This window comes from Oryctolagus cuniculus, chromosome 7, assembly GCF_051225735.1.
Source record: "Oryctolagus cuniculus isolate XC-2025 breed Fujian yellow rabbit chromosome 7, ASM5122573v1, whole genome shotgun sequence".
NCBI classification, from domain to species: domain Eukaryota; kingdom Metazoa; phylum Chordata; class Mammalia; order Lagomorpha; family Leporidae; genus Oryctolagus; species Oryctolagus cuniculus.
This window is the reverse complement of record NC_142873.1, coordinates 10,654,297-10,675,879: the sequence shown is the minus strand read 5'-3', so window position 1 is coordinate 10,675,879 and position 21,583 is coordinate 10,654,297. Positions and strand designations below refer to the sequence as shown.

Here is a 21,583-nt window from a genome sequence, read left to right as displayed (position 1 = left end):
CCACCCCACAGCGAGGCCAACAGTCCATGAGTTCTTGGATCTCAGCCTTGCAGGGAGGATTGTGTGCCTCAATGGTCTGTTACTGTAACTAAACGCTTGAGGCCGGGGAACTATAAAGAAAAGAGGTTCATCTGGGAGGTCCGAGTGCCCACACCTAGCGGCTGTGTTCCTGCTGGCAAAGGTGAGACAGTGGCAGACTGTGGGGGCTCTGGTCTCTCCCTCTTCTTCTCTTCCTTCTTATTTATTTTTTTAAAGATTTTTATTCACTTGAGAGGCAGAGTTACAGCAGACAGAGGGAAAGACAGAGATCTTCCATCCTCTGGTTCACTCCCCAAATGACTGCAGCAGATGGAGCTGGGCCAACCTGAAGCCAGGAGCTTCTTCTGGGTCTCCCACATCGGTGTGGGGGCCCAGGCATCTTCCACTGCTTTCCCAGGCCATCGCAGAGAGCTGGATCAGAAGAGGAGCAGCTGGGACACAATTCAGCGCCCATAAGGGATGCCAGCACCACAGACAGAAGTTTAGCCCACTGCACCGCAGCGCCGGCCCTGGTCTCTCCCTCTCCTTATGAGCCACCAGGATTTATCAGGGGACTCCACCCCGACAGCCTGGCCTAGTCCTACTCCATAGGCAGGGTGGCGAGGGGTGTGACGGGAGAAAATCGTTCTCAGCCTCAGAGGCCCCTGGCTGAACTGCTCCTTCCCTCCCCATCGTGTGAAAGGCACTCCCTACCGCGGGCACAGAGCCCTCCAGGATGGGGCCTGGAGAGGGAGTGAACCAAGGAAAGAGTAGGAGGGTCCTGAGTGAGCAGAATGTGGGGTCATTATTTAGTGGCGACCCGGGGACACAATGGAAATGAACGTGACTGGAATCAGAATCTCCATAAACTGTGTACCTGAGCTGGGAGGCTGGGCGATCAACCACTTTGCCACAGGGGCTGGTCCCTCATGGGTCGGTGGCTGGGGCAGGTGCAGGGGCCTGGGGGTCCTGGGGGCTGGCAGAGACAAGCACTGCAGAGAGCCTGGCAGGACTGTGTCCGGCTGGGCTGATGGGGCCACCATCCCTCCCCGCCACCCCCGTCCTCACAACTCTTGCCATAGCATTGTGGGAGGGTCAGGCTTAGGAGCAGGGGAGGGAGACACCCAAGGCAGAAAACCACCTTTCAGAGCTCTGCAGGTCTTGCCCACTCTGCAAACACCTGATGTTTTCCCCAGGGGAAATTCATCATGGTTCCAGCAAGGGGCTGCTGACCCCATAGATCAGAGGCTGTGGCTATGACTCCACCATGCACCAAGGCCAGGCTATTGCTTCGGGAGCCCTGCTGCCTGGGGATGGAACACAAGCCAAGAAAGCTGGAGCGACTACAAGCCAGGGTCCCCGGAAGCCCACCGGACTCCTTCCTGGGTGGAGAAGACCTTCTCGGGTCTCCTCAGTGCTGGGGTTCTAAAGAGGCAAGGATGGGAGTGGCGGGAGGGAATTTCATTCCCTCTGGGCATGTTTCGATGTTTCTGAGCTGTTGCAGAGCCTTAGTCCTGAGAGCCCAGACCAGCGTCCCTGCTGGTCATCTCTCTGCCACTGCGCCCCCCGAGTTCCACTTGTCCCCTCCTCCCCTGCAGCAATGGCCTCAAGTCTCCCTGGGCCTGCCTGGGGGGAGGGGACTGCCAGGAGGTCCCTGCAGGACAGGGGCATGCAGGAGGGTGTGGAGGGGGTTCGTTCTCCTGGGCTCCCTGACCGCTCAGAGCTCTAGGGGGTTCCCTCCTCCAAGCTCTTTTCTTGGCATGGGATTGCTGGGAACAGGCTCTCCCCCATGGCCCTCGCTCCTCTGTCTGCCTGAGGGGTTCTGGGGGCCACGCCACATAGCCAGGCTCTGCCCCGGGGCAGCTCAGTGCAGGCTGACGTGCGCTGCCTCCCCCAGCCATCTGTGCACCGTTCTCCGCCCTCCCTACACTGAGAACTGGACTTCGATGTGATGGTATTTCAAGGATGCTTCCTCCATCCTCGTGACCACTTACAAAGGCTTCCTGGCTGGCTCATCATATTTTAGAAAGATTACATTGGCTAAAATCAACCAGCAAATTCATTAGTATGATTCGCTCAATCGGTCAAGCAATGAAGGTTAGCACACACCGTGACCTGGCACACTAATGTATTAATACGGTTACTAGAAAGGGATGCTCTTTATTTTCTGCCTTGTTAAACCTCAATAGGTAACCGAGATCCCTATTATGTGAACTGAATACTGGCACTTCCCATTGTTGCTGTATTGGTTGCTTAAATCTGAATTAATTCAAGTCCAATAAAATTTAAGCCCAGTGACTCAGCGGCAGCAGCTTCTTGTGCCAAGCTACAAGTGGCCGGCAGCTTCCAAGCTGGACAAGTGGACCAAGACTGTGTCCGCCCTCAAAGAGAGCCCTGTGAGCAGAGACCACGCGACCACCACCCATTCCAGAACTACCCCAGGTGGCACACGTGTGCTTTCACACTTCAACCTCATGACAGGAATGAAGCAACATGGGACCCCCGAACACAAGGCGTGTCGAGGGAACCACCCAGAAACGCAACCACAACCAACAACTGGGGCTCGGGTTCTGCAGTCTTGCTCCTTGTGCCCAAAGTGTGCCCCGTTCCGAGCAGCTCTGACTTTTCCATGGATGGCCCGGGGATCAGCGTGAGTGGGGAGCCCCCGCCACCCCGACACGTGGACATGACGCTCCTCTCGTGACCTCCACGCTTTCAACAAGAAAATGCTCGGCTCAGTGTGGCTATTTTAAATTTCAAAAAACATACAATAGCTCCGCTCATTACAGGCTTCTAAAAACGCCATGATTTCCCACTGGAGAGGAGGAATGAGGCAGCAGGAAGTGCACAGACACGAGAAGAAAGGGCGTGATCTAACAGCTGTGACTTCAGAGAAAAGAAAGTCATGGTCACAGCAGAAGTTAATTCCAGCACTGATTCTGGAAAGAGACGTTTGGGAGACCTTGAAGTTCTCTCTGTAGGTCCAAAGAGCCTGCCGAAACCAAAGAGAAGGGCCAGAAGTCGTGTCATCAAGCAAACGCCATCGCTTGCCCTGGCCAAAAAGCAGCAGGTGCCTCGCCAGCGGCACCGAGCCCGGGGTTATGGCACAGCACAGCAGTGGTCGGATGGTGCAGGTGCGGCCCCTTGCAGGGTTGCTCCACGGCACAGGCCCAGATGCAGGTGCCCGCTGCTCACCTGGGGTACCCACACTTGCATAGCAGCTCGCTCACAAACCAAAAAAATCAGCACAAACAGCCATGTCGCCTGAACTACGGAGCTCATCTTGTGCTAACTTGAAATACCATGGGCGCTTTTTACAAATCGGTCACACGCTTTGCCTACATTGTTTCCTTAAAGGGGACTAGGATGCATTTAAAATCTGTCAGGGAAATCCTGAATGTTTAGTCTGATAGCAGAGCCATCCGACCCCCAGGTCCGAAGTCCCTTCCCCAAGACCACCCTGCCCACAGACACACATTCCAAGAATGGGAAAAAGTCTCCCCGAGAGAATTGTGTGATTGTGTGTGTGTGTGTGTGTGTGTGCGCGCGCGCGTGTGACAGTCTGGCCTTCCCTAGCCTCTTAATTAATGCTTGGGATGATCTGGATCTTCCGTGGGTGACGGCAGCAATGGTAGGTTCAGCAGAGCCCTGGCAGGCTCACAGCAGAGCCAAGTGTGAAAGCGGCAGAACCCCTGGCCTCCGCCGCCGCCTCCTCCCCAGGCCGAGGTGGCAGGCAGCAGAGGAGCCCTCTGCCCGGGCCCCAGGAGCCCTCCAAGCATGGTCCCCAGAATAAAGCAGGTGACAGCTAGGTTCCGAAGACACTCTCGACAATGCTAATTTCGGCTTTTGTCCATTTTCGACTTCTCTTTTCTGCTTCAGGCATTATAAATAGGACGAGGGTAGAAAGGGCAGCTTTCTGACATTGCAGCTGGTGACGGAATCTGGGTTGAATGGTAGCAATGGAAGCTTTCGGCAAGGCAAGAGCGGAGATGACGATACAGTGGAGGCACGTCACCACCCACAGGTGCCAGGAGCAGTGCCTGGCGCACCTCCTGGCCTGAGCTTGGGGACTGTGGTTCCCACGCAAGCCTTCGTGTGTTCAGGACATGAACTATCTTACACACGACTCGGTCATGGTTGGTGTTGCGTCATTCTATTTTAATTAAATGGCTTTGCTCTGCGCATGGAGTCATATAATTTTGGGCCATTTCTATACTGTATTTGCTCCACCTGTCTAGCTACCACCTCCTCTCCCCCACCTGATTTTATTATTGCTTTAATTTATCAGTGTTTGCTTGGGTCTTGTCTTGCTAACATTTCTTTTTTTTTTTTTTAATTGTATTTGGGAGGCAGACATAGAGCGACAGAGATGGGAGCTTTTGGTTTTACCACAATTGTTTGTTGACTTCTCAATCTCAATGCTGCTAAGATAGTTTCGTTGTATCTATCCTCTACACTCCAGGATTCTAATTGCAGGAGTCTAATTTCTTGTTGACTATATCTATTTGATTTTCATTTTTTTTAAAAAAAGATTTGTTTATTTGAAAGTCAGAGTTACAGAGAAAGAGAGGAGGAGATGCAGAGAGAGCGAGAGAGGTCTCCCATCTGCTGGTTCACTCCCAAATTGGCTGCAACAGCTGGAGCTGCACTGATCTGAAGCCAGGAGCCAGGAGTCTCTTCCAGGTCTCCCACGTGGGTGCAGGGGCCCAAGGACTTGGGCTGTCTTCTACTGCTTTCCCAGGCCACAGCAGAGAGCTGGATAGGAAGTGGAGCAGCCGGGACTCGAACTGGTGCCCATATGGGATGCCGGCACTGCAGGCAGCAAGTTTACCTACTATGCCACAGCTCCTTTTTAAAGTGTTTTATTCTGGGCTCATATTTTCAACCTCTCCCCTTCCTTTTTTAAATTTTAAACATATGTATTTACATTCCGTGCCTGATAACTTTGTGATCTGAACTTCGGGGTGTCATTTCGCTGGTTCTCACGGGCAGGCTCTGTTCACGGTGCTTTTCCCTTGTGTACTCTGTGAATCTGGAGCACGAGCTCACGTCTGGAGTCTGCCTCCTCCCCAGCCTGTGAGGCCCGGGCCAAGATGCTTCCCTCCAGAGAGAACTGGTGCTCCCCCTCAGGTACCCACGGAGGCTACCAATTCAGTGCCGCTGGAGTCCGCGTCTCGGGCCAGGGCTTCCCGAACCAGTGAGAGAAGACAAACAGGGAAACCCACCCTGCAGGAAGGCAAGGGCCCCTGAGAAAATGTTCTTGTCATCTCCACGGTCACACGTGGACCCCAAAGGCTGCTGACCCCAAGCTGTTTGTCCCTGATTCAACAAGTGGCCAGGAGCAAGGCGCCAATGCCTGTCACCCTGGCTCTCAGGGCCTTTTGTTGCAATTTCTTAGTTTCTTGAAATCTCAGCCATGCATTTTAAAGAATCATTTGGGGTGATGTGCAGTGAGAGTTTGCAATTCCAAATTTCTAATGTAAGAGTTGTATTTCTTGCTGAATTAATTTAATTCCTTCTATTCAATGCATTACAGAACACTCCAGTCAGTCTCGATACTGCGCACAGTATTGTGGGAAATACAAGGAGGACTGCGAGATGCCCACCACCAATAAGCCACATCCCCACTCCACAAACTTTGTCCCGGGAGGCAAAATATGAGCTAGCAGTTGAGATCCGTGCGAGTTCAAAGTTCTATCTCTGTGTTCACCAAAGGAACTAGGAATGTCCACATTTCCACTGACACGGGTTGCTCAGAGCCGGTATAGATTTTACACACCCAGGTAGGCCAGCGCTTAAGGAGGCTGAATCGGGTGACTCAAACGCGCTGCTTTAGGGCCTCCGGGAAGCTGAGCAGGCTGTGTGGCAAGCTGGAAGCCTGTCACCCTGCGGGTTGGGAAGGTCTTCTGGACCTCTCAGAGAGACAGGGCCTTCCCAGCAAATGCCCGGCTCTGAGGGTCTCCGTGGTGCCAGTTCCCCAGGAGTCTTGGGCATCAGGATTCCCAAGTTCTCTGCTTCCCCGGCCCCTGCTCGCCGATGCACCTGGTTTTAACCCAACAGCTCAAGGAGCGGTGAGCCGGTGAGCCGTAAGAAGTACACCCTTAAACATTAGCAAGATCGTTTCTAATATTTACAAGAGAAAAGACGGGGAGAGCTTTCTTTTTTAGCTTCAGAAAGGGCCAATGAAGAAGTCAGGTGCAAGCCCAAGCCTCCTGGTAAACTGGAATTCATCACGTATGACGTAGGCACAGAGAAAGCTGAGTTGGGTTGCCTGCACCAGGGGTGGGAGCCTTTTTTTATTTTCTGCCAAGGGCCATTGGGCATCTGTACCGTCATTCACGGGCCATAGGAAATTATCAACCTGAAAAATTAGCCTGCCACCAATCTACTGACTGTCAGGAGCCACCTGCGGCTCTGGCAGGGCCGGGCCAAGTGACTGCACAGGGCTCCGTGGCCCGTGGGCCAGCTGTCCCCACTCGGGGACAACACCTGGGCAAGGAGATTTATGCCCTGATTCTGCAAGGCTTGCGGAATACGATGCATACGGTGATCACATTCCAAAGAGCCGTAACACTGACGAGTGGCCAACTTATTTTCTAAACAGGCAAGAAACTGAAAAAACAGCACACTTATTTGAGAAATCAAGACAATGGTAACATTTCCAAAACCATAATCAGTGGCATAATTACGGCCTGAAGTGCCTTTGTTATTAAATTTAAGAAAATAAAGCACTTAGCTAAAGAAGCCAGAAAGGAGGAGGAAAGACTACGATCAAGCCCAGAAGGAGAGGGTCAGGCTGGTTCCTTCCAGGGGGCGGGGAGGGGGCCAGAGCCCATCAGGCCAAGGCTTTGTGCTGTGTTTACTGATGTCCGGCCAAAGCCCGGCACAGCGCTGGCATACACTGATGCCCAACAACTCCTTATTACAGTGAGTAAATTAGCAAATGCTCAGACTTACAACGGACCCACAGAATGCTTGTCTGTTTTTAGTAGTGGCTAATACAACAGATTATGTTCACTCCCAAATGGCCCCAACAGCTGAACTGGGCTGATCTGAAGCTAGGAGCCTGGAGCCTCTTCCAGGTCTCCCATGTGGGTGCAGGGACCCATGGACTAGGTCCATCCTTTGCTGCTTTCCCAGGCACATTGGCAGGGAGCTGGATCAGAAGCGGAGCAGCCAGGACTCACACCAGAGCCCATATGGGATGCCGGCACTGCAGGCGGTGGTGCCGGCCCCAAGGAACTGATATCTTGTTTCTGTTTTCCCAGCAACTTTTTGAAGCCCCTCACACATTTTTGTTGTAAAACTGGTGAGAACGGAGAACACATGAGGCTTTGTGCTGTCGAGTGCGTGCTGTGGTTTGGAGGTTTGGGTCCCCCTTCTCCCAGTTCACGGGCTGACATCTAACACCCGCAGTGATGGCGTTAAGGGCACGGCCTTCGAGAGGGGAAACAAGGAGTTTGTGTTTGTCGAAATAACTTCCTGTGTGTCATGCTGTCTTTATCATGTCTTTCATTACATAAGCTTCACCAGTGAAAGACCTAAAGTTCATTGATTTATTTTTTAAAGAATTATTTTTATTATTTATTTGACAGGCAGAGTGTGTGTGTGGGGGGGGAGAGAATATCTTCCACCTTCTGTCTCACTCCCCAAATGGCCGGGATCGGGCCAGCCCACAGCCATGAGCCTAGAACTCCATCTGGTCTCCCATGTGGGTGCAGGGACCCAAGCACTTGGGCCACCTTTCGCTGTTTTCCCAGGCACACTGGCAGGGAGCTGGATCAGAAGCAGAGCAGCCGGGACACAAACTGGCGCTCGGATATAGGATGCTGGAGTTGCAGGTTGCAGCTTAACAGGTTGTGCCGTAAAGCCAGCCCCATTTACTTATTTACTTATTTAACAACTACGTAACTCTGTTTTTGCCTTTGAAATCCTTGTTACTTTCATTAAAAACTACCTACCTGTGATCTTATTTAATCAAGTGTTTTGAGTCTGTTGACATTTTTGACAAACTTCTCTGAATCAAATTCTAAATGAAATCTTTTTCCATCTCAAACTAAGTTTAGGATTTTCCAGAGGGTCCCTGGTGAATCTCATAATAATTTGTTCTCTCACCTTATAGGATTAGAGATGGTAAACTAATTAGGCTTATCTGATGTTCAATTGCATGGAAATCCTTTTCCGATAAAGGTGACGTATTTGTGTAGCTATCCTATTAACATAAATGTCCCCAAAACTGTGTGACCTTCCTGGAACTCTGATATGACCCGGTATAACGTCAGTCATAATTACAGATGTTATCCTAAGATGCTAATAATGAACCCTTATCAGATCTCCCACCACGGCCATTCTAGGTATCATCCAGAGAGTCACTGTGTTGTTCTGCAGTTTCTCTGAAAGCAGCCATGATGGCAACTTGCAGGAAGCCTCATGGAAAAGACCGGCACGGCTTTCACGTCCCCATGCCGCTGGGTGCCCCCGGACTGGGTGAGAATTTCCAAGACTTTATTGAAAAACCAATGAATTCATCAAAGTGCTAACCCAAGACCACGCAGCACGAGAAGTAACCACGTGGAACTAAATGAACTGATGGGGACACCACAATTTTCCTGTTTTTTTTTTTTTTTTTTTTTTTTGTTAGAAATGCTGCTGGTTCTTTAATACTTTGCTTACCAGATTTAAAGATTGTGTTCCCTCTTCTCGTTTAATCTACCTATAATTCTGAGTGCATCAGAGAATTTTGCTTTTGTAAACAAAAATGGAGCATTTATATTTTTTTTCCGTACCTGACCACTCCAGAGTTCAGAATCTCTTACCGAGTAGTTTCATTTTCAATATAGTTATTGATATAAACTCAAAAAGGATCGATCTGCTTCATAAACAGGATCCAACTGCTGAGTCCTTGGCTTGCCTCTTAACCTAGGGAGGCTTTCAAAAGTCTAATTTGGGGCCCGCGCTGTGGTGTAGTGGGCTAAGCCTCTGCCTGCAGTGCTGGCATCCCACAGAGAGGTCGGTTTGTGTCCCAGCTGCTCCACTTCTGATCCAGCTCTCTGCTATGGGGTGGGAAAGCAGTGCAAGATGGCCCAAGTGTTGGGCCCTTGCACCTCCATGGGAGAGCTGGAAGAAACTCCTGGCTTCTGATTGGCTCAGCTCCAGCCACTGCAGCCACCTGGGGAGTGAAACAGTGGATTGAAGATTGTCACTCTCTCTGTCTCACCCTCTGTCTGCAACTCTATCTTGCAGATAAATAAAAATCTTCACACACACAAAAATGTCTAGTGTGAGGTTTCTTAGAGAGTTCTAAGGAACCAGTGGAGCTAATGATTCTCCTTGGATATTATCAAAACTTTGACTGGAATGTCATATTTGAAAATGTGCATACTCACTCACCCCCTGTCACTGTTAAAGTGATCAGCCCAAGTTCAATGAGACTAGATGATCCTGCAACATGATTGTATCTGGTACAAACAGAGGTGAATGCAGAGAGAATAATTATGTCCCAGAAAACCAGAGTGCACCTGTTACCATATTCTAGCCCCGTCCAATGTCTGAGGTCTGTTGTCCATCTGACGTGGGCTGGATCTCAAGTTTTTCTGTGTTCCTCTAATGTCAGGCTATGACTTTCCAAATCACCAATTCCAATTTTCTTCTACCCTTCTCATGTGCAGTTACTAAAAACTAAAACTGCCCTTTCTCTTCAGCCCTGCAAATTGAAGGGAAGCTTAATATAAACTTCAGAGGAAACACCCTAACAGCCACGTGTGGACACTTTCATTCCTGTTGCTGTGTGAGCCACTTAAGACTTCCAGAATCCCTGATGAATCACCAAAGACATTCAAACTGGAGACCAGGAGAAGCTATCAGATTGAAATTGCAGCCCAGCCGGCGCCGCGGCTCACTAGGCTAATCCTCCGCCTAGCGGCGCCGGCACACCGGGTTCTAGTCCCGGTTGGGGCGCCGGATTCTGTCCCGTTGCCCCTCTTCCAGGCCAGCTCTCTGCTGTGGCCAGGGAGTGCAGTGGAGGATGGCCCAGGTGCTTGGGCCCTGCACCCCATGGGAGACCAGGAGAAGCACCTGGCTCCTGGCTCCTGCCATCGGATCAGCGCGGTGCGCCGGCCGCAGCGCGCCGGCCGTGGCGGCCATTGGAGGGTGAACCAACGGCAAAGGAAGACCTTTCTCTCTGTCTCTCTCTCTCACTGTCCACTCTGCCTGTCAAAAAAAAAAAAAAAAAAAAAAAAAAAAAAGAAAGAAAGAAATTGCAGCCCCAAGTCCACTACCTAAAGATGTGTTGAGGGGCCGGTGCTGTGGCATAGCAGGTAAGGCCGCCACCTGCAGTGCTGGCATCCCATAAGGGCACCATTTCAAGTCCAGCTGCTCCATTTCAGCACCGGAAGGCGATATTCAAAGGATTATTCTCGCCACACATAAGAAGTTTCCTGTGATCTGCTTCTGACAGAAAGCAATGTGTCCCATCCTGTAGCGCTTGGAGATTAGTTTACTGGTTAACACACCAACAAGAGACTGTTCCTCTGCTGGCAGGGGCCTCTCCTACTACAAAATCTTTTTAAGATTTTATTTATTTGACAGGTAGAGCTACACAGTGAGAAAGAGACAGAGAAAAAGGTCTTCCAACTGATGGTTCACTCCCCAAATGGCCGCAATGGCTGGAGCTGTGCTGATCCAAAGCCAGGAGCTTCTTCCTGGTCTCCCACGTGGGTGCAGGGGCCCAAGGACTTGGGCCATCTTCTACTGCTTTCCCAGGCCACAGCAGAGAGCTGGATTGGAGGAGCAGCCAGAACTAGAACTGGCGCCCATATGGGATGCTGGCATCGCAGGTGCAGGATTAACCACGTGAGCCACGGCACTGGCCCCTCCTGCTACAAAATCTTACCAATTCCAGCAGAATCTGTAAACCATTGTTGCCAATTTGTAATAAACAATAACATGGCCTGAGAGGATTCCTAACTAGATAAGGACCACGTGTGACACCATGTTGCGCTTATGGAAATAACTAATGGAAAACTAAAACTCAATTAGCCACTTTGCAGAACAGGCACACTCACTGGCTTGGAAAAGTGAAGTGTGACTCTGGCTACAGCCCACTTGATCTTTCTGGCTGGTTACACCGGAGCCAGCGGGCACCCTGGCTTCAGGGCCACAGGGGTTACCCGGACAGCAACAGTCAGGACTGGATCCACTTGAGCGTCCACTGATGTGGCAAATGGTTTCCACGAGAATGAAACAATGAAACCCATCCATGAAAAAAGCTGTCCGAAAAACCTGCCTAGATTCTGGTTTGCGACTTTTGGATGTCCCTGGTAGAAGGAGCATCATGTGGTGACCGAGAGTAACGCCAGGTGGTTGGCTGCACTTTCAGTCCCAATAATCATTAAAAATAAAAATCAAAAACAAAGGGAGAATAGGAACTCCTCCTCTGATGGTCAGGCTCCCAGCAGTGCATCAACGATCACACAGATCTGACCCCACCGGAGAGACACAGCTTGAGTTTCTTTCCCTGTGAGCGGGGCTCAGCACATCGGGGCCCGTGGGTAACAGCCTAGAGTCGCCCAGCTCAAGTGCCCGCTTCCACAGACTGTAAGCTTTACCGTCACCTTCATGAGACGAGCTTCTTCGCATTTTGATTTTGAGAGCTCCATGTGCACAGCTTTTCTCGCTCAATAAAACATTCGCTATCAAGCAATGCTCTGTGAATTCTGTCTTGACAGCCCTAGGCTGTTCATTGTACCCATCCGGAGCCTGGCACGGTGTTCAGAGAGGATCTGTGGCTGGATGCTTTTATTCTGCAGTCCAAAGCAGAGTTCACTATGATCAAACAGAAAGCCTTTCGTTATACCCCTTAGTTACATTACACCGTGCTCAGGGTTATAGAACTGGGTTTCAGACTCAATCCAGCTCTGTGAGCGAGCTAGGGAAAGCTAATACTTGGGGTGTTTTGGCTGTTTCTCCCTGGAACCATCACATCCCTTTTGGACAGGACATTTTGAAAGGAGTAAAACAGCCTAGGTGCAAATGACATGAAGAAAACCCTTGCTAGCTGATTATCTGATGCCAACGTCAGTTTCCAGCACGTTTCTAGGAGACAGCAGAGCACTCCCAGCTCCTCTTAGTTACCCGATTTGCTCACCTACTTCCTCCGGACTTCTAAGAGAGTAGACAGGTTGTGCATAAAACAGATGGACAGGCAGAATGTGCTACCATGGAGTGTGGGCGGAGGCCATTCCCCCTGTGGGCACCCGTGGTGTTAGAGAGATTAAGTCCTTAATTAAATGCAAACGCACCTAGCCAGCCACCTGCAAAGTTTTGGTGTGATGACACAGGATGCCTTCTCAACGCTGACGTCAACTGTGTCGGTTTCCACAACAGAACAGACAGGGAGAGTTCAGGGCTGCGATGCTGAATGTGGACACACACGTCCCCAGGTCTTTGTGGAGCACCTGCCCCCCGGCCGGCCCTCAGATGCTGGACACAGTCACTGACCTGGTCTCCATCCTGGACCAGCTCTGCAGCTCACGTGGCAAGGCCCAAGCCTTCTCCTTGGCTCCCTGGAGCCCCCGGGCCCCACCTTTACTCTGAACAAAGACCTCTCCTGCTGCATCCAGAACACTGGATGAACATCTGAACACAGCAGGTGCTTCGATTCCTGTCCCGCTTGCAAACGTGCCTTCCACGTGCCTGGCCTGTTTTCCTCCCATGTCTGCCGCTGCCCCCTGCCCTGGTCCCATCCAGTCTCCCCACGGGTCAGCCTCAGCTCAGTCTGAAATCAGGTTCAAGAATCCCACCCTCCCCTCTCCCACCAGCCTCGGTGCCTTCCTGCACACCCTGCCCTTGGCGGGGCACCTGCTGCCACTCAGGTGACAGCTCCATCGTGGGGCTCACACGAGGCCCCTGCTGGCCCACAGAGCCTCAGCGTGCACCCAGCGCTCCCAGACACACGGCGCTCCTTGTCTCTTTTCCTGGCCTCCACGTGTTCCATTGGCAGCCTCTCTGGGCCACCCCTGTCCCTGTGGGACCTCACGCTTACGGGGTCCTGAGGACAGTCAGACCAGAGCCCCCAATCTCCCCTGCCCCTCCAGACCTCACTCCTGGAGGCCTCTGGACAGCTCCACCTCCACGCTCCTGAGTAGCACAGACACAGCAAGCTGAAAACCCAACGCACACAGTGGTGTTTCTCTGCCCACTTCCCCGTAATCCACACACCACCTGTCACCGAACAGAACTATGGCGTCTTCTCCATCTCCGTCCTCCGTGTGGCCAGCAAACCCTCCCAGGTCGGGCAGGGCTGGTTCTTCCCCAAACTCCTCCTCTCTCCCTGAGAATCAGATGTGACCTGGGCTCTCAGTGGGGCAGCTGGCCTCTGCGAGTCAGAACTGCCAAGGCCCAGACCCCCATGCACAGACTCTAATCCAGGGGTCTTGCTTAGGGCCTAGACACTGGCACAGCCTACCAGGTCCCCAGCTGGTCCCTGCTGAGCTGCCATGAGAGAACCATGTCCTTATAATCCACCCAGATCAGTGGCTCTTACGGGGTTACGCTGGGTGCAGCAGGATCAGCCTCACTCGGAAGCTTGTCAGGAATTTGAACCTCGAGGAGGCCCACAGCTTTGCTGGAGGGGGCCTGCCCATCAGCTTCTCAGCAAGCTCCCCAGGTGACCGAGCCAGCCAAGTTCAAGGTGGTCCACACAGCACAAAGCTTGAACCACAAACCCTCCAGGCAGCCCCATCCCTCCCGAAACAAACACTGCCCCAACTGGCTAAGCCACCATTTGGGAAGGCCACACCCCTTACCAGGGTGCCTGGCGTACAGTCCTGCCTCCATGTCCAATCCAGCTCCCTCTGGTGCACACTGTGGGAGGCAGCAGATGAGGCTCAAATGCTTGGGCCCCTGCCACCCTGTGGGAGACCCAGACGGAGTTCCTGGCTCCGGGCTTCAGCCTGACCCAGCCCCAGCTGTTTATGGGCATCTGGGTAGTGAACCAGCGAATGGAAGATTTCTTTCCCCTACCCCTTACACATAAATAAAACATTAAAAAAAAAACCAAAACAAAAGCCCATGCTCTTTAAGGAGGCACCTGCTCCCTGGTCCCAGGCCTTTGCCACGGCCCCTCCTCCCACCATATCCTGACAGTGAGCCGTCTGCATGTCCACGCCTCCTCACTGCCTCTGTCCACCCAGACCTGGCCGTACTCCTGCCACCCCTCAGCATCTACCACAGCTCACGCCCCCAGGACACCTTCCTGCCCCAGCTCTGTCCCTCACTCCCTGGCTCAAGCTGAGGAGATGGGGGGCTCTGATGCAGACGCACCTGCTCACCACCATCCCCGTTCCAGCCCAGTTCTGGACACGCAGCAGCCCCAGTGTGCAGCCACGAGGCTGACAGGCTTCAGAGTCCCTCTTGTGTCACGTGGTCTTCACCGCAGAGGTGAGGCGAGGAGGGCTGGCATGGATACCGTCACTTGGCGGCCACAGCATTCGGGCAGATGGAAATGCTAACCAGCCCGATTGGATCGGCACATATTAAAGGTATGTGGAATGATCAAGCTGTGTAAAGACAGGAAACTCAGGGGCAGCAGCGAGCCCAGGGCTAATCTTCCCCTCCCCTACTCCCCAGGGGCCACGTGGCTCTCCTTGCCCAGGGGACGTCTGAAATGGTAGTCACCGCCTCCGGGCTCTGTGCATCTCTCAGCTGCTGCCTCTCACTCGCCCTCCGGGGCTCCCGGCTGGGGTGTTCAGGCCGGCAAGTTGCTGCCTCCTCTGAAGACATCATCCATCCATTATCCGCCACTCCGGAGTGGGAAAGCGAGGGAGGCGCGGCCGGCTTCAGTACGTCCATAAAATGTGACTGCCCAGGAAATGACCATAAACCCGTCAAGGCTTTTCCTCCCCATGCAGGGTGACAACTTAAAGCCCCGCTCAGCCAGCTGGGCCAATCAGGGGCCAGGCTTGCCTTTTATTCCAGTGAACAGATTTAACACATTTCCTATCCTTCGACCACAGGAGCCAACTTCAAGCCTGGATTCTGGCTGCACCTGTAATCCTGGAATGACACAGTGGCCGGAACGATGCAGAGAACCTGCGTCCAGGAGCCAGGAGACCTGACTTGACACAGTCAGACTGCTGATACTCCGGGCCATAGCTTCCCAACCAGCCAAGCGATCAGTCCAGGAGCCCTTGCTGCTGGGACCCAGAGCCGGGAAGTGCACAATCAGGAGGTATTGCCATGGAAATCTCTGGCAATCACCTGGAGATATTGTGATGTTCCATGCTCCAGTAACCTGAGACTTCAGTTTTTAACCCCTAATGTTCAGTTAGAGAGAAAGGGAGTGATAGAGCGCCATCTTCCACCTGCTGGTTCATTCCCTAGATGGCTGCAATGGCCAGCCCTGGGCCAGGCTGAAGCCAGGAGCTTCACTGGGTCTTCCACATAAGTGTAGAGGCCCAAGGACTTGGGCCATCTTCTGTTGCCTTCCCAGGCACATGAGCAGGGAGCTAGATTGGAAGTGGAGCAGCCAGGATTGAAGTGGTGCCCATATGGGATTCCGGTGTTGCAGGCAGTGGCTTTATCCGCTGCACCACAACACCAGCCCCTAATTTTGTTTTTTCAATATTGCATTCTTTTCCTTAAAAGAGATTTATGGGGGTGGCTCTGTAGCATAGCAGGTAAAGCCACTGCCAGCAGTTCCAGCATCCCATATATGCACTGGTTCGTGTCCTGGCTGCTCCACTTCTGATCCAGCTTTCTGCTATGGCCTGGGAAAGCAGTGGAAAATGGTCCAAGTTCTTGGGAACCTGCATCCATATAGGAGACCTGGAGGAGGCTCCTGGCTTTGGATTGGCACAGTTCCAGCCATGTGGCCATTTGGGGAGTGAACCAGCAGATGGAAGACTTCTCTCTTTCTGCCTCTCTGTAACTCTGCCTATCAAATACATTTAAAAAAAAAAACAGCTTTGGGGGGGGGGGCCGGCACCGTGGCACAGCAGGTTAAGCCACTGCCTGCAGTGCCGGCATCCCATAAGGGCACTGTTTCAAGTCCAGCTGCTCCATTTCCAATCAGCTCCCTGTTAATAAGCCTGGGAAAGCAGTGGAGGTTGTCCCAAGTGCTTGGGCCCCTACACCCATGTAGGAGACCCAGAAGAAGCTCCTGGCTCCTGGTTTTGGATTGGCCCAGCTTTGGCCATTGCCATTGTTTGGGGAGTGAACCAGCGGATGGAATATCTGCCTCTCTCTTTCAAATAAATAAATCTTAAAACAAAACAAAACAGCTTTAGGCCCTACTGGCTGGTTGCTGCAGGTGCAGCTATGGCCTAGGGGAAAAGAGCTGAAGAGGTTCCTGCCCAAGTAGTGTGGAGTTGAGGACGCCTCCTGCTCATCTGGCAATGGAGATGGCTATGAGGCCAGCCAGAGCAGCTCTCCCTGTAGGCCTGTGCCACTCTGGGGCATCAGAACCTTCCAGACACTGGCGCGGGCTCTGTGGAGAGAGTGACCAAGTGCCCGCATTCCCTCACGCTCAGCATGGCCCAGCGCGGTGTCGCCACATCCCCCGCAAATGCGAGCAGCAGGTGTCTTGGCAGCGCACAGGCTCAGCAGGTGAGGAGCTCGCAAGCAGAGCCCCCGTGCTACAACCACGAGCGTGGGGCTGTCATGCACCCAGAATCGCCATGGAACATGCGAGGCCAGAGTCCAAGGCGAGTGTCCCCTTCTCCGCACCTCCAGGGGCCCTGCAGCTCACAGCTCAGCATCAGACAACTTCATACCCAGCCCTGAACACCAAGGACCTCCCTGGAGAGCAGCCGGGGTCCCAGAAGCAAAGTGGGGGGCATCTTTTCCTCACTTGCGACCCTGAGCAGCTGGCCTTTGGGGCTGTTTCCCAATCTCTAAAATGAGATTAGACAAGGTGCGCTCTGAACTTCCCACCCACTCCTGACTTCCCAGCAGAATGACAGCGGCAGAGCCCTTCCCAAGATCACTGGGCTACACTCACGGCTCCCAGCGGGCCAGAGGTTTTCCCAGGCCAGGCACGGTCCCGGGGAGTCATCAATAGCTCCCCTTCCTCTCTAGACATGCTTTACTGTCTCCCTATTTATAATCTTGCTGTCAGTTTGTGGGTAACGGGTGATGATTAAAAAGGAGGGGCAGGTGTTTGGCCTAGAAGTTACCCTGCTTGGGACACCCACATCCCTTATCACAATGCCTGGGTCCGAGTTCTGACGGTGCCTCCCATTCCAGCTCCCAGACCCTGGGAGAACGTAGGTGACGGCTCAAGTAGTTGGGTGCCTGCCACCCACAAGGGAGACCACCACTGAGCTCCTGGATCCTGGTTGTTGGCCTGGCTCAGCCCCAGCTGTCGTGGCCATTTAGGGAGTGAACCTCTCTCTTCTGTCTCTAAAATAAGTTAAAATTGATTAATTAATTAAAGTGAGCCAGGAACGACAGTCCGTGCTTGCACTGTGGTGAGTGTGTTTCTAACCATGGGTCTCACACAAATAGGTACAAAGCCCCTTGGCAAGGCCACCAGCAGCGCCTGAGGCTTCCCACCTGGTGCTGTGGGTGGCAGGGTCTCCGCCTCACTCTGCCCTCTCCCCTCCTCCTCTAGCTGGTCTGCAAGTCGGAGAGGCGGACGCTGCGATGCGTCTGACGGGGACCTACTCTGTCTGCCCGTGGTGGCCCTCATCACTGGGTGGAAAGTGACCGCTTTCAGGGCCCTGCAGGTGTGAGCAAATCTCTACCACCTGACACTGCCACATCCAGCTCACAGATCGAGAGCTGGCCCACTCTTGGACAAACCAGACGGACATACGCCATGACGCAGGAACAGGGGCCGAAGCGCTCTCTCTGCTGAGTTCTGCAGCAGATCAAAGGTAGGCGGAACGTTCAGACGCCATGGCCAAGGCACAAGCAGGGGCGGGAGCTCGCTTCGGGTGGCAGCCACCTCAGGAGCACTTAGCAAGTGAGGGGACAGGTGGCCGGGAAGCCTGGGGCAGGGGCGGCACAGGCGGGAGGAGACAGGCGGGACGTTCAGGCTCCCCTGGTCCTGCTTCTGTTCCCTCTGCCACGTCCTGTCCCCAGACACCTGCAGAGGTGCTACTGAGTGGGCTCCCTGGGCAACAGAGGGCCAAGCCTGGTCAGCGTTGGCAGGGGCCCTGAGCACTCAGCTTCACGCTTGCACCTCAGTGGGGACCCCCAAGGGTGGAGATCTGTCCGGAGGCCCTCGCCTTGTATTGGCTTTGGAGCAAGCTGCAGGATGGACTGACTCTGGGAGCCCTGGGGCAGCAGCTCTCCCTGGAGCCTGTTCTAACCAGTTCCAGGGGGCGGGAGACTGGCAAAGGCTTGGCAGAGCCGGAGCCCTGCCCTGCATAGCTTCTGCCCTTACGGGAGCCACGGGAGGGGGGTGGGGTGTGGCACATGACCTCGTGGCTTCTATGAGTCTGGGAATAATGAGACACGCTCGCAACCCCAGGGTGGGTCGGTGTGCAGTTCCTCTCTACACGGGCCGTCTGGGCGGGGGATCTAGACTGATTTCTCGTCAGCAAACCGCACAGGCCTCTCAGACCAGCACATGCTGCGACACTGGCCGTGCCCTTCTAACAAGACCCTGTTCCTTGGACCGGATCCTCCTCCCACGGTTCCTCTGGCTCCTTATCGGTACTGTTATCGACAATCACGTCAAAAGTGCAAACGTGACGCGTTTCACTTAAATGGCAAAAGTGAGTCTTGGACATCGGCTTATGATGCCAGCAGTTTGTCCCTAGCTCCTGCTACGAAACAAATGCCAGCGTTCATCTCACATGGCCTAGAGGACGGCCACAGAGTTGTGAGGTGGACGCTGTCACAGCTCTAATGGCTCAAGCAAGCAACACCCAGGAATGCAGGCAGTGACGAAGCAGACGGAAGCCTGCGTGGAATCCCAGGGCAGGGCAGGGCAGGGCGCAAGGCCCCCAGCTGTGTCTCCACTCCTGCAAACGCTGGGAGCTGCTGTGCCCGAGAAAGACAGCAAGGATCCCCTGGTTTTCCGGATAAGCTGAGGTTGGTTCTTCCTCTGCCTACTACCCCAGGGCATCGTCCATTCGCCTCGGACTGCCACTCAGCGCTGCCAGGCCACAGAGCACGGCTACGGCCCGGGACACAGAGGACACATCTGCCACTGGGCTCAGCAGACCGCCAAGCAACCACATCACGGTGAGTGACAGGACGGCACAGCGTCTCCCAGCCGGGCTAACTCCTGATGTGAGGAGGGGCTTCTCCCATGATGAACCTGACCTTGATTATCATCTTTGTTCCAGGCTCTGGGACATCTGCCCTGACTGGGAACAAACAGGGTGCCACTCGGAGGGTGGGGGAGCACCACAGGGTAAGGGCAAAGCGAATGACAGCCGTGACGCTGGAGTCCACTCTGGGTCAATCACTACCTGGTAACCCCGGCCTGTCTCTGCCTTGGTTTCCCCATCTGAGAAATGTGGACAGCTCCCGTCTTGCAGCGTTGCTGGGCATTAAATCATACACTGCAAAGAAAAGTGCTCAGAATGGAATACGTCCTTCATGAATATTACTATCATTGTAGCTAACGTTATTAGTGCATTCCAGACGTTAAAGAAACGCTACTGGTTTTCGCTAACAAGGAAACATTTTACAACTCATTTTTCTCCATCTGTAAACTGAAACACCGAAAAGCACCGGGCTGTCCCACGGCCTCCAAGAGTAAACGGGAGCCTAACAGCTCACGCTGATTTACTGGCTGCGTGCTACACACAGGGTAATGATGAAGCCTTCCAGGCACACACGGGCTGACGCCGCCATCGGCACAGGGATCGCCGCAGGGAGAGGGAGAAATCACCGTGCAGGGGATGGAAAGGCACCTGGGAAAGAAACCAGACCTTGAGCCAGGAGCGTGGGGCCATCGGGCAGTTTCCAGGCCTCATCACTGCCGGATCGAATCTGGCTATGGTTATTTAGCAGGCATGGCTGAGCTGGAGGTGAAGGGGGGGAGGATGTGACAAACTTCACTCATCACTGAAAAAAGACACGGTGTGTATGGTGTGTATGGGGGGCAGTCCTCTGCCTCGAGCCCCCTCCCGCAATGGTAAAGCCCCCCAGGCTCAGCACTCGGCAGCTCTTATGATCTGAGATCTCAACCCTCCCCCAGGAGCAGGCATTGGGGCACAGTGGGTGGAGCAGCCGCGTGGGGACGCCCATACCCCATCCTGGAGTGCCTGGTTTGAGTCTCTGCTACTCCGTGCTTCCAATCCAGTCCCTGTTAACGCGCCTGAGATGCAGTGGAAGATGGCCAAGTGTTTGGGCCCCTGCCACCCAGGGTGGGAGACCTGGATGCAGCTCCTGGCTTCAGCCTGGCCCAGCCCCAGTTATTGTGGCCATTTGGCGTGTGAACCAGTAGACGGAAGATCTCTCTCCCTTGCTCTCTACTTCTCCCCTAGTCCCTCCTCCCTCATCACTCTGCCTTTCAAGAACACAAATTAAAATCTAAAAATATATAGCCCCTGTTTAGCTTCAAAAACCACGCCACGCCCGTGTGAACACTGTCTGCTTCTCTTATGTCCTCAACCCAAGAAAAAGGCACCTGGACACTAGTGCCACTGGCTCGCCTCCGTGGTCAGATACGTGGAACACCCCACTCTCTGCTGTTCTTCCTGGGACAGGACGCCACGCTTTTGTGACAAGAAGAGACAAGATACGGCGTGACCATGGCAGAGCTGCTGGGCTCACATTCTGTTTGCTTCTCTCTCCTTGCAGAGACAGAGACCAGGGTCCCACACTAACCACACCTGGCTTGCCTAGGGGGCTACCATTTACCCAGGAGCCCGCGCCACCCGGCAGAGAGGTAGGACCTCGAGCCGGGCAGCGCCACTCTGAGCAGGTGGTGCAGGGCGCAGGGGTGGGGCGGGGCGAGGGCCTCCGGCTGCAGCTCCAGTTCTCCTGTAACTGACAAGCGCCACGGGAAGGGGTTGGGAGCCGGGAGCCCTCCGATCGACAAAGCCACCCTTTTCATCCCCCTGACAACCTGTGCTGCCTGGGGGGAGTTGGGGGGAGCCGGCGGGAGCCTGGGCTGCAGGCAGTCCCAGTGGAACTGGATGTGAGGGAAGCCCTGGTGCTGTCTCGTCCTCCCACTGCCAAAGCCTGACTCTGCAGGCTGAGCCCAGAGCGAGCAAGACCACGAGGCCGGCGTTAAATCAGGTAATCTCGCCCGTGAGGCAGCTGAGAACACCACGTGCAAAGGCCACAGGTGCCACGCCCTGCCGCCTGGCCGAGCGCCGAGTGACCTTGTCAGAACGGGGACCAGCCACTACTGACACCATCGCTCCCCCCACCCTTTCCTCTGGGCTGCTCTGCTCAGAACGGAAGAGTGGCAGGTGAGCCTCTGGATTCTGGCCTGCCACTGTCCGCTGCCAACAGGGACCTTCTCACCTTCACTGGCTCTCCCACCCCACCCCCGTTTAACTACAGAGTTCTGACTCCATCCCTCACACATCTCTGTGCCAGCACAGCCCGAACCAGTGCACCCAGACAACCCCCTTCCATCGGAGCTCCCGGATGC

At 53.8% G+C, this 21,583-nt stretch overlaps 1 protein-coding gene across 10 annotated transcripts in view; it reads right to left on the bottom strand.

The window, feature by feature from the left end:
- VIPR2 (vasoactive intestinal peptide receptor 2) overlaps positions 1-21,583 on the bottom strand; it is a 101,722-nt gene that overhangs the window by 30,896 nt on the left and 49,243 nt on the right. The window lies entirely within an intron of this gene.